The sequence below is a fragment of the Piliocolobus tephrosceles genome, chromosome 9, assembly GCF_002776525.5.
Source record: "Piliocolobus tephrosceles isolate RC106 chromosome 9, ASM277652v3, whole genome shotgun sequence".
NCBI lineage: Eukaryota > Metazoa > Chordata > Mammalia > Primates > Cercopithecidae > Piliocolobus > Piliocolobus tephrosceles.
The window spans coordinates 105701668-105711600 of record NC_045442.1 but is presented as its reverse complement, the minus strand read 5'-3'; positions in this window follow the sequence as shown (position 1 = coordinate 105711600).

Here is a 9933-nt window from a genome sequence, read left to right as displayed (position 1 = left end):
GGGGCACATGAATTGTGGGCCCTCCTGGGGAGGAGAATAGTCCCAGCCCCATGGGTTTCAGGCTTGGCCACATTCAAGCAGAGCATTCAGAATCTTCATGTGGTTCTGACTTAGCTGTTCTCTCTCTGCCACAAGAACAGCATGTTCTAAATTGAGACTTCTCCTTTGGCCTAGATTTCAGAATAAAAAAGGCACGTGGAACACAGCCAAGCAGAGCCCAGCAAAAGCACAGCAGTTCCACAGCCAACATGTAACAGGAGCAAAATACAAGACTTGACTTTGTGAACCAGTAAGAGTATAGAGTTGTTTGTTACCACAGCACAACCGGGGAAAAGCTGACTGGTACTGAAAGTCTAGTCAATTGATTGGCCAAAGTATAGCCTAAACTCCATCATTTTAGCCCTTACTTTGGGTCTGTCAACCATGTAGGTGTGTGAGGGGGAGACAGTACTATAAATGGGATAATTATTGAGGAGATCAGTGGCTTTTGATAGAGTTGGAAACCATCCTTTTCATGAAGAATCTTTCTTTCAGGGTCTGTATCATAATTTCATTCTGTCTACTGCTTGAGGGTGATAAATGACTGAACGGTTTTTTTTTTGTTTTCATAGTATGTATATATTTATTTTGAGACAGGGTCTTGCTCTGTCACCCAGCCTGGAATGCAGTGGTGTGATCACAGCTCACTGCAGCCACAACCTCCTGGACTCAAGAGATCCTTCTACCTCAGCCTCCCAAGTAGCTGGGACTACAGGCACCCTCCACCATGCCTGGCTAATAGTTGTATTTTTTTGTAGAGATTAGGTTTTGCCATGTTGCTCAGGCTGGTTTCAAATTCCTGGGCTCAGAACAATCCATCTGTCTCAGCCTCCTAAAGTGCTGGGATTATAGGCATGAGCCACCACGTCCAGCCCATTTTATTTTCTTATATAGGTAAATTAAGTGTCATGGAGGTTTGGTGTATAGATTACTTTGCCACCCAGGTAATAAGCACAGTACTCTATAGGCAGTATTTCAATCCTTATCCCCACCACCACCCTTAAATAGCCTGGTGTCCCTTGTTCCCTTCTTTGTATCCATGTGTTCTCAATATTTAGCTCCCACTTATAAGTGAGAACATGCAGTATTTGACTTTCTGTTCCTGTGGTTAGTTCACTTAGGATAATGGCCTCCACCTCCATCCATGTTGCTGCAAAGGACATGATCTCATTTTGTTTTATGGCTGCATAATATGGTCCATCTTCAATTTAAATTTTGCACCTACTCTTGGAATGTACCAGCTGTTTCAGGCTCTGAGGATCAGTAATACCATAGATCTTTCTGTGTAAACCTAATTATGGGTTGTGGGTACAGAAAACATTCTAATCTTATAAGGGCACTTCAGAAAGAGCAGAATTACAAACTGAAGAAATCTGCCACTCATGATAAAATTTACGTTACTACGAAACCCAGATTGTTACACTTTGAGGGACAGAATTAAATTTTCTGACTCCCTTTAACCAATGTACCCTAGTGGCCACCCTCTCTTGAAACAGTACAGAAGATAGTACACTGGAAAGTGACAGTAAGTAATTCTGGAGCCTAGGTTTCTGTGCTTCTATATGCTTTATCCCCTAGGTCAAAGATGCTTACTGCATTTTTAAAGTGTTTTTAGGATATTAAATAGAAGTACATTATTCAGTGTCTAGTACCATTTATTCAGTGTCTAGTATCATTTAGCAACTCACACTGATTTTTTTAAGTTCTCCTTTAAGCTTCATCTGACAGATGTTTTTATTTCATCTTATTTTTAGCATTATAATATCTACATTTTTCTCATGTGGGAGCGCTAACAGTCTGAGTTCAGAAACAGCCCCAGATCTGGAAATGGATTAGGACTTGACAATGACCAGCAGTCAAAACAGCTGGGAAACACTAAAAACACAGAAGGCCCAGTGAAAAAGAAAAGGCCCGAGGTGACCAGATGTTGTCGATAAAGTCTAGTTCCAGTAGCAACAAACTGAGAAGTATCATTAAAGAAGCAATGAAAGGAAAAATAAGAGGCAGTGAGGAAGAAAAAACAGTTAATAGGAACAACTGGAACTATGGCTTGCACAAATCGTAGCTGTGATTAGTAGAAATAGGGTTAGCAAAGTACATTCCGCTGACTGCAGCACCAAGTGGCCTCAAAAATGGGGTACTCTGGGGTCCTAAAGTATAGAGACAAAAAGGAAATCAGAAACCTCAACAAATTCGTGAAAGTCATGATGCACTGGCACAAAAAGTGTACATATAATCAGATACCCAGCACACCTTGCTGTGCTTTAAGACATATACCCGTTGTCTCCCTGGTGAAGAAAATGGAATTCTAACCACCAAATTTACATTATGATCACTATAAAAAGTGTCATGCTCACTCAAAGAAAAGCTATTCACTTTCCTTGAGGAGTTTGCAACCCAGCAAGCATGAAACAAATCCAGCAGAGATGTAGTTGATAAAAAGACGGATGCAAGGTGCTTTAGTAGTTTCCTAAGTCAAATTCCACAGCCAGTGGTTCTAAGGCAGGAAAATAGGGTCTGGAGGCAGGGAACCCAAGGCTAATTCGCACTTCAGCTATGACAGGAAATGTCCTGTCCATGACTTTGTAACTTTACTTCATCCTCCTCATTTACATAGGGCATACCCCAAGTAACCAATGGGATCCTCTAGAGGGTATTTAAACTCCCCAAAATTTTGGAATGGGGCCTTTCTGCCCCTATGCTCAGGCCACTTCCACACTGTGGAGAGTGTACTTGCATTTTCAATAAATCCCTTCCTTGCTTGCTTGGTGCATTTTGTCCAATTCTTTGTTCAAGATGCCAAGAACCTGGACACCCTCCACTGTTAACAGTTCCAAAGGAATAATTAAAGCAGTTGTCTAGAAAATGTCCTTTATAAGATTTTTCAAAACCAGTTCCAATCCCTAATAACTTTACATTTTTCATTTAGAACGTTTGGTTTAATGGGCTTGAAGGCCAAGTTGTAATTAAGAATTACCTTTACAAACTGAAGCAGAGTTACCCTATACTTAGATGCACAGAAAAAAATCTAGTTTCCGATTATCTGACATCGTCCTGATCTTCTTTCCAGACTTCTATCCCTCTGGGAGAGGGAAAACTTTAATATGCCAGTTATTAGTTTTTGTTTTGAGGCAGGGTCTCCCTCTGTCACCCAGGCAGGAGTACAGTGGTGCAATCACAGCTCATTGCAGCCTCAGCCTCCCAGGTTCAAGCAATCTTCCTGCCTCATTTTTAAAATTTTTTGTAGAGATGAGCCCAGGAATTTGAGACCATTCTGGGAAACATGGTGAGGCCTCAAGCAATCATTCTGCCTTGGCCATCCAAAGTGTGAGGATTACAGGGGTGAGCCACTGTATTTGGCCTTTGTTTGTTTCTTCTAATTTAAGCAGTTTCCTTTCCATTTATAAACATTCCCTCCTTTCACTGTCTTTGGGATCACCTTTGGTATGATGAGATTTATGTAAATGTCATATTCTACCTTTTTCTTTCCCTCCTGCACTTCTGCCTCGGGGTGTAGGAGGAGTTTTGGGTTCTCATAGTGGTGGAAAGAAACAGAGTCCTTGGGTCTATTTGGTGTACCCTGGGACTTTGGATTCACTGCTCCAAATGATGGGTTTGGTCTGCTCGCTGGTCTTGTGCCTGCTGCTGAGCAATCTCCATCTCCTCTCTTGGAATCTGTGTTGCTGTCATCCCTGGAGCTTGCACTCCCAGGAACTTGCCCCCTATTTAGAAATTCCTAGCTCTGTAGCCTTTTGGTCCTGACCCCAGAGCTCTGCAGTCCAGGGGTGCTCTTAGCACCTCCACATCTCATAGCCAGGGCATGTAGAATCATCTGGTTCTCTTGCATACCAAATATAGGCCATAGGGATCAACCATCTGTGGTTTGCTCCCACCTTCATGCCATCACCCTGGGCTTGTTGGAACTGTCTCTATGTAGAGTTTCTCCCAATGGCTGGCAGCCTCCTCTGCTCCCCGTGCCAGGAGAATTACGCTATGAACCTAAATATGCTTGGTCTCTCTCATGCCTCTCTGGGTTTTCTAAAGCCACTCCTCCACACCAGATGGTCAAGCACAGAAGCTGGAATGGATAGCGGGATGAAAGCCCCTGTAACTGACCTCCTTGTTCTCCATCTCTTTCCTTTGTCTTTCCCACAATTCCACCAGGCTAGAAAGGGCAGTTTCCCCTCTTCTACATAAGAATATCTTTTCCACCTCCAAAAAAAAACTCTGATCCAAGTCCGCAAGGCCTAAAGCAATTTAGAAACTCCTCTGCCTTTGTATAAAGCCATGCATGCAACTTTTATCTTTTATATAAAAGATACAAAGTTTTTTTTTAAGATAGACTCTCATTCTATCACCCAGGCTGGAGTGTAGTGGTACAATTTTGGCTCACTACAATGTCTGCCTCCCGGGTTCAGGTGAGTCTCATGCCTCAGCCTCCCAAGGAGCTGGTATTACAGGTGCACATAACCACACCTGGCTCATTTTTGTATTTTTAGTAGAGACTAGGTTTTGCCATATTGGCCAGGCTGGTCTCAAACTTCTGGCCTCAAGTAATCTGCCCACCTCAGCCACCCAAAGTGCTGGGATTACAGGTGTGAGCCACTGCACCCGGCCGCAACTTACTTTTTTTTTGTTGTTGCACAATCTTATTTGGGATGACAGAAATTCAGCGTTAGCTTTTTCTCTTTAGATCCCAGCTGCACAGTCCTTATCCAGACCCCCCATTTTATGCAGATAGCTGTATCAGACTTGCTGGGAGGATGGTAATTTTCAAAGGACAAAAAAGAAATAATATTCATTTGGAAACAAAACTCCATGATCTAAATATTGAAAGTATGTTACAGAAATAAAAATTATAAAGAACTCTGAGTTTTTGATTCACTATTTAGAGCTAGGAATTAGCAATGCTTGTTTGTGTATCACTGAAAAGGAAATAATTCTTGAGTCAAAGTGCTTAAGAATCCTCCGGAGACCCCGTCTGCCCCCTTGATTTCCAGCTCTTCCCAGTGCTATGTTGTTTCAGGGCCTCTGTCCTCCTTCCCTTTCTCTGACACAATCCCTGTAACCTTTATCTGGAGATGACTCTTTCTGACACATTCAGGCCTTTGCTAATTTTTCCCTACATATATTATTTTTCTGGAGATGACATTGCCGTCTCCTCACTGCTGCTCCATTGCCTGGCTTTTCTCTAAATGTTAGTAATTTCTCCTTCTATCTTGGCATAAGTGAATTGTGTCCACAGAAGCGAATTCTTATATGGCTTGCCATATTTCAGTATCTTAGCATGTGCGCACACACACACACACACACACACACACACGATTCCCAAGAATGTTTCAATTCCTTGTAGGTCAACCATGATTTGTACATAAAATAATACTTCTTAAAAGAATTTCTCTTTTCTCTTATGAATTAGGTTGGGTATTTAGCCATTTTGTCCTAGTTCCCCTGAGATTATAGCCATTTTTATTAATAAAGTACAAAAACTGCATCATAAACCTTTGGGTCAAGAGTTTTATTCACAACAGAGATGTCAGTGGTTTAGTCAAGGTCAGATTTAACCCCCCTAGGGATCCTTTTCCCTCCCCACCTTCTTTTTGAGACAGGGTATCTCTCTGTCGCCCAGGCTGCAGTGCAGTCGTACAGTCACGGCTCACTGCAGCCTTGACCTCCCCATCTCAAGGGATTCTCCCTCCTCAGCCTCCCAAGTAGTTGGGACTACAGGCATGTACCAGCACGTCTGGGTAATTTTTGTATTATGTGTAGAGATGGGGTTTTGCCATGTTGCCCAGACTGGTCTCCAACTCCTTGGCTCAAGCAATCCACCCCTCTCGGCCTCCCTATGTGCTGGAGTTATAGGCCTAAGCGACTGTGCCTGAACTCCTCCCCCTCTGCTTAATAGCTTCTAGAAATCTGCTGAGTACAATGGAGAGCATACAAGCTTTGATATGAGAGTCCAGACCCAAGATAAAAATCACAGAACTACAAAATTGACATGTTGCATCTCATATTACCTCTTCATTAACCTCATCATAATAAAACTGACAAACATTTATAGGTACTGACTAGTGTGTCGGGCACTGTACTAAGCACCTCACATGCATTAAACACTTAAATTCTCAATAACCCTTGAGACTGGGAAATGTATCTCTCTATTTCCCAGAGGAGGAACCAGAAGCCCACAGACGTTAAGTCAATTGTCCTCAGCCCTTAGCCAAGTTCCATCTCTGTTCCTCTTCTCACTCTTCCAGAGAGTAGCAATAACACACCCAATCCCAACCTCCAAACCCCCGAACCCACAACTGAATGGTATAAAGACAGTGTCCTGACCTCTCTAAGCATCAGTGTTCCCCTCTGAGATTTGCAGAATTCTCAGCCTGCAAATCCCCCGCCCCATCACAGTTTTCTTAGCTCTCTCAGCTTTCATTTATCTGAAAAAGTGAGTGCTTAAACCCCTATGTTCCTTACCCCTTCAGAAAGCAGTTGGGTGGAGTAGACAGAATAATGAGCCCCTTCCCCAAAGATGTCCATGTACTCATCCTCCAAGTCTGTGAATAAGTTAGATTCCAGGGCAAAGGAGAATTAGTTTCCAATCAGCTGACTGCAATATATTGAGAGAGTAGCCTAGATTATCCAGGTGGAGCCAATATAATCCCAAATACACTTAAAAGGGTAGAGGAAGGCTAAAGAGGAGGTTGGAGTGACTCAAAGTAAGGACACGGACACCACCTGCCGTTGCTGGCTTTGAAGAGGCCCAGGAGCTAAGGAATGCAAGGTTCCTCTAGAAGCTAGAGAAGGCAAGAAAACAATTCCATGCTAGAGCCCCAGAGAGGAGCACAGCCCTGCCAACACTTTGGTTCCAGGCTAGTGAGACCCATGTTGGACTAGGGAACTGCAGGGTAATATGTTTGTATTGTTTGCAGCCATTCAGCGTGTGATAATCTGTTACAGCAGGCATAGAAGACAAATATGCTAGGTGACACAGGAAACATTCCTTAATCTCTCTGCAATTCCATTTTCCCATTAGAAAATAGAGTTTGTTCTGACCCTGTTCCCTGGCCTTAAACTGAATCCTAACCATAACCTTAACTCTATTTAGATTCAAACTCTATAGCTAAGTGAGGAACAAACCAGTTAGTACAAGAAAAAACACACTCAGATTTCTTTGCTCATAAATCTTCCTTACATTATGGAGCCAATGTGAGATCCAATGGGCTAATGGAGATAAGGAGTGTAGCACACGACTCACCCTCAAAAAACTTCAGCTCCCTTCTTCCACTGGACCCTGCCATGCTGATTTCAAATCCCACCTTATTCACCTGATGCAAGAACAAAAGGAGTAACAATGTTCACACCTGATGTATATCAAATAGTTTGGAAGTAGAAATGCAAGCTAACTTGAAGTCATGAACAGGTAAAAGAAATTAATCTCATTTATCCGGAATTTATTTGCTATTACAAGCTTCACTTTGCACAGGTCAGTACATGGACTTGCCCACAGGGCCTTTCACTATTTATTCCAGAAACAAACAAACAAAAAAGCAAGGAAAAAGCAAAATAGTTACTGGGATAATTTGAAGTTACCGAGAGAGTGGTGACAGGTAAAATTAAACTTGAAAGCTCCTAATGTTGTCCAGAGGAGTCATGCTGTTAAAAATAATAAGTGGGTCATAATTAAATGCTTATCCTGTGATTTGTTGGTATATTTCTCTCCTTTGCTTTTAACCCCAACTCTTAGTTTCCAGTCCCTGCAGGAATTAACCTGTATATGAAAGACAGCTTGGAAAAACAAAATGCAACTTTCTCCCATCTGAAATAGCAGTTTGACATTTTATATGAATGCCAGCCAAATCATAAGTCAAAAAAATTCTAGATCATCTGGATTATCAAGTCATAGGGGTGTCTGATAGAGAGGTTGGAGGGAGGAGTTTGGCCTTAGGATCCAGATAGGACAAATGTAATGCTATAGTGGATCACACTTTAGGCAAACTTGATACATGAAAGTCTAGATTTCCTTAATACAATTCAGGTATTATTCACTTTGCAGAAGAATTCAGGCCATGATTCTTGAAAATGGGCCACTCTCCTAATACGTATTTTAAAATACATATATTCTTGAAAAATGCGATTAATAACTTGATTCTCTAAGCCCAGAAATAAAGCTTCACACCTGCAATCATCTGATATTCAACAAAATCAACAAAAGCAAGCAATGTGGAAAAGACTCCCCATTCAATTAATGGGATAACTGGCTAACCATATGCAGAAGCTTGAAACTGGACCCCTTCCTCATACCATATACAAAAAGTCAACTTAAGATGGATTAAAGACTTAAATATAAAACCTGAAAATATAGAAGCATATCTGTTGCATACGACAATTTGCACTTATTCTTCCCTGGAGAGACCCTTATTTGAATTATTTATTCCTAACACCCATAGTTTTTATATATTTTCTATTACCTTGATCCTTTTCTATGTTGTCTTAATGTGTAACTCGTGAAAGCTAAGTATAAAACTAAATTTTGCTGTGTGGCTTTAAAGATACCCAGCACCTGAAATTCAATGACCTTTAATTAATCAATCAAAGCTAACGCTCAAAGGAGCAAGGAAAATGTTCAGACCAAAGGTTTTTGGCCAGATTCTGGCCATGGCTTTGAAACAGCTTTCAACCAGATTCAACGGCTAGTTGATAATGATGAGGCAGACGCTCATAGCTTGTGGCCTAAGGTTTATTATGCTATGGATTCTCACTTATTTAAAAAGAACGGGTGGGACTCAACTCAGTTCTAATGGTGGCTCCTAAAGCAAACCTCTCCTATAGCTAAGGTCTGTTCCTAGGGGAGTAGCACTGTTGTCTGTCAGGCAGGGAAGAGATTCAAGTGAAGATCTTAAAATCTAGGGCTCTATGCCAGGCATGGTGGGCATGCCTGTAATCCCAACACTTTGGGAGGCTGTGGCACACTCCAGGCTGGGTAATAGAAGACTTGTCTTAAAAAAACAAACAAAAAAAAAAAAAAAACAGGGTGCTCTGGAAACAGACAAACCTAAGAAAAAATGGTGTCTCCACCTCTTACTGATTGGATGCATTTGAGCATATGGCTTGATCTCTGAGTTTCACTTGCTTCACAGTAAGCCTTCAATAAATGCTGGTAACAATGGTAATTACCATTCTGTAATCTCACACACATGTTCTAAGGGTCTTTTAGCTACACAGCCTCTATTCACCAAAGCAAAGCAGCAACAGGATGCTCCCAAGAACCATTTCAATTGTATCCCTTCAAACAGCAGTGATGAGTCAACAAGTACTTTATACTTCTGTGGTTCATGCAGCTTTGTAGACAGATCTTATTTGCACTTTTTGAACTTGACTCATCACTCTTCCTGGACAAGTAGGGGTAAGGGATAGAGATGGGGAAGGTTGATGCTGCTACCAAGACGATAGTCTTACAGGTAGCTATGAAACCTGCTTAAACCAATTCATGGCACCTGGGGGAATTTTAAGGCATAGCATAACTATCAGTGCCAAGGAGCAAAGTCCAAAGACAAATTAAAATGAGGTCCAAACAGAAGAGAGAATCAATAGTCGAACCCAGCCTGGACCAAAGGGCAAGGATGATCTACTTATGAAGCAGCATCTACAAGAGCCGGGGTCCTGCCACAGAACAGACACCACACGAGTAATTTTTACTGGGACAATTTAACATCAAAGTTATTAACTACTAACGAGTGATTACCTTCTAAGAGAGGTAAAGATAACTCTTGATATACAGAAATATGCCGGGCACGGTGGCTCACGGCTGTAATCCCAGCGCTTTGGGAGACCGAGGTGGGCGGATCATCTGAGGTCAGGGGTTCGAGACCAGCCTGGCCAACATAGTGAAACCCCTGT